The sequence below is a fragment of the Cryptomeria japonica genome, unplaced genomic scaffold (genome assembly GCF_030272615.1).
Source record: "Cryptomeria japonica unplaced genomic scaffold, Sugi_1.0 HiC_scaffold_32, whole genome shotgun sequence".
Taxonomy (NCBI): domain Eukaryota; kingdom Viridiplantae; phylum Streptophyta; class Pinopsida; order Cupressales; family Cupressaceae; genus Cryptomeria; species Cryptomeria japonica.
In genome coordinates this window covers 69,220-72,500 of record NW_026728854.1, presented here as the reverse complement: position 1 = coordinate 72,500, position 3,281 = coordinate 69,220, and the positions used below count along the sequence as shown (strand labels likewise).

At 64.1% G+C, this 3,281-nt stretch overlaps 1 non-coding gene across 1 annotated transcript; it reads right to left on the bottom strand.

The window, feature by feature from the left end:
* Positions 1-2,095: 2,095 nt before the first annotated feature.
* LOC131861646 (5S ribosomal RNA) lies at positions 2,096-2,214 on the bottom strand. Its single transcript, XR_009360679.1, has one exon. It is a non-coding gene; the product is annotated as a 5S ribosomal RNA (ribosomal RNA).
* Positions 2,215-3,281: the final 1,067 nt, after the last annotated feature.

The following is a 3,281-nucleotide window of genomic DNA, read 5'->3' as shown; positions in this document are numbered from 1 at the left end:
GTGCCCACCACGGTGCGCAACGCCGGTGCGAACCCGGGAGCGCCCCGATGTGTGCTCCAAGGTGCGGCGTGCACGAAGTCGGACCCCGGTTTGCCCCGGGTGCGCACCTCGCGTGCACCTTGGTGCGCACACCTTGGCTGGGTTGCGCGGCCTGGTGGGCACCATGGTGCGCACCAAGGAGCGCTCCGAAGTGTGCTCCAAGGTGCGGCGTGCACGAAGTCGGAGCCCGGTTTGCCCCGGGTACGCACCTTCGCCGGGGTGGGCACCTCGGCTGGGTTGCGCGCCCTGGTGCGCACCAAGGAGCGCTCCGAAGTGTGCTCCAAGGTGCGGCGTGCACGAAGTCGGAGCCCGGTTTGCCCCGGGTGCGCACCTCGCGTGCACCTTCGGCGGGGTTGCGCGCCCTGGTGGGCACCATGGTGCGCACCAAGGAGCGCTCCGAAGTGTGCTCCAAGGTGCGGCGTGCACGAAGTCGGAGCCCGGTTTGCCCCGGGTGCGCACCTCGCGTGCACCTTCGGCGGGGTTGCGCGCCCTGGTGGGCACCATGGTGCGCACCAAGGAGCGCTCCGAAGTGTGCTCCAAGGTGCGGCGTGCACGAAGTCGGAGCCCGGTTTGCCCCGGGTGCGCACCTCGCGTGCACCTTCGCCGCGGTGGGCACCATGGCGTGCACGAAGTCGGAGCCCGGTTTGCCCCGGGTGCGCACCTCGCGTGCACCTTCGCCGGGGTGGGCACCTCGGCTGGGTTGCGCGCCCTGGTGCGCACCAAGGAGCGCTCCGAAGTGTGCTCCAAGGTGCGGCGTGCACGAAGTCGGAGCCCGGTTTGCCCCGGGTGCGCACCTCGCGTGCACCTTCGCCAGGGTGGGCACCTCGGTGCGCACACCTTCTCAATGTTTTCTTGCCTTTTCTGGAAATTGGTGAAGGCAGCGCATCAAAGGTGCGCACCTCGGTGTGCTCCGAGGTGCGAACCCGAGAGCGCTCCGAGGTGCCCACGAAGTCGAAAGTCGGGTTAATTGCATTGTTTTCCCCGGGTGCGCTCCGAGGTGCGCAACATCGGCGCGCACCAAGGAGGGCTCCGAAGTGTGCTCCAAGGTGCGCACGATGGCGTGCACCTCTGGTGCGCACGATTCGGAGCTCGGTTTGACCGGGGTGCGCACACCTTGGCTGGGTTGCGCACCTTTTGTGCGCTCCAAGGTGCGCACGAAGTCGGAGCTCGGTTTGCCCCGGGTGCGCACCTTCGCCAGGGTGCGCACCTTGATGCGCACGCCTTGGCTGGGCTGCGCACCTTGGTGGGCGCCATGGTGCGCACCTTTCGTGCGCTCCAAGGTGCGCACGAAGTCGGAGCTCGGTTTGCCCCGGGTGCGCACCTTGGTGGGCGCCATGGTGCACTCCGAGGTGCCCAAGATTGGTGCGCACCAAGGAGCGCTCCGAAGTGCGCTCCAAGGTGCGCGCGAAGTCGAAAGTTGGGTTAATTGTCCGGTTTGCCTCGGGTGCGCACCTTGCGTGCACCTTCGCCAGGGTGGGCGCCTTGGTGCGCACACCTTGGCTGGGCTGCGCACACCTTGGCACCCGCGTTTCCTTCATTTTAAATTTTTTTTTTTTACAATCTCTCAAGTGGGAAATTCTATAATCTCAACTTTTTTTGCCTTTTCAGGAAACTTTTGAATGGAGCGCATCATTGGTGCGCTCCGAAGTGTGCTCCAAAGCTCTCTCCAGCTGCGTGCACCTGCCCCGGCCGCGCACCCGGCCCCGCCCAGCTTCGCTCACCTGTCCCGGGCGTCTGGTGCGGAACCTTAGAGTAAGAAACATCACCGTGCACCTTGGCCAACGTGCGCGACTCGACCGAGCGCGCACTGGCCGAGGTGCACACCGATTTCACCTGGGTGCGCGCGCAGCACCTCGGGCGCACCGGGGTGCGCGCACAACGCCCGGGTTGCACCGTGGCCTGTGTGCTCGGGGCGCCTCGGGTGCGCGCTCGGTGTCGCCCCCGCGCGCGCGGTAGTGCGGGCAGCGCACCCCGGCCCGGCCCGGCCCCGACGAGAACGCAAACGGGCAAAAGGTTTATTCAAATAGCATTGCGATGCCCGGCGAAAAACTAAAAAAGGGTGCAACACCGGGACTTCCCGGGAGGTCACCCATCCCAGTACTACTCCGGCCCAAGCGCGCTTAACTGCGGAGTTCTGATGGGATCCGGTGCACTAACGCTGGTATGATCGCACCCGTTATGAGCTTGTCGCAGTGTGTACTTAGCAAACCGCGACCCACGTGCGAATCCACCCCGGCCACCCACCCCCGTCGAGGTGCACACCCTCCCTCGCGAAGTGCGCCCCGTTCGCCAAGTGTGAGCCCTGCCCGGGTGCGCGCACCTTGCTAGGGCGTCGGGTGTGCACCCGGCCCGGCCTACGTGCGTGCACCTGTAGGGGGCGTCGTGTGCGTGCAGTGTCCCGTCTGCAACGCGGTGCCCACACACCACCTCGGGCGCAACGACCTGCGCTCACATGTGGGCCGAGTGCACCTTGGTGCATGTTCGGGGCGCCTCGGGTGCACGCTCGATCTTGCCCCGGTGCACCAAGGCGCTCGGTTTGCCCCGGGTGCGCACTTGGTGCAAGGTGGGCACCCAAAATAGGGATCAAGCACCAAAACACAAGTTTCGGGATGCAAAATGGGACCCAAGGACCACAAATGCGTTCCAAGACCCATGATGGGTCCACGAGAACAAAAATGTGTTCCGAGACTTAATAAACAAATATTGGGTTTTAGGAGAAGAAACATGCTCTGATGCCCAAAACGAGAATCGACCCCGAAAAGGCCACAGGCCAAAAGTGGGATGCGAGACAAAAAAAAATGGGACCCGAGGACCAAAATTGGGTTCCCAGGTCGAAGACAGGGCAACCGGACAAGAAACGACCTCTAAGGCTCGAAATGAGTCCCGACGACTAAAACTTGACAAGAAGCACCCATCAGGCACCCAACTCGACACCCATGGGATGCCGACCCACCCGGGCTTCCACCTAGCACACCTTGGCACCCACCCACCCTCGCACCCAACCTCGCACCCAACTTAGCACCTTTGAACCCACATTGGCACTCACCCTGACCCTGGCACCTTGGAACCCACATTGGCACTCACCTTGACCCTGGCACCCACCTTTGCACTCACCTTGGGACCCACCCTGGCTCCCACCTCGGCACCCACCCAGACACCCACCTTGGTTCCTTGGCACCCACCTTGGATCCTTGGCACCCACCCCGACACCCACCTTGGCACGCAACTTGGCTACTTGCCAC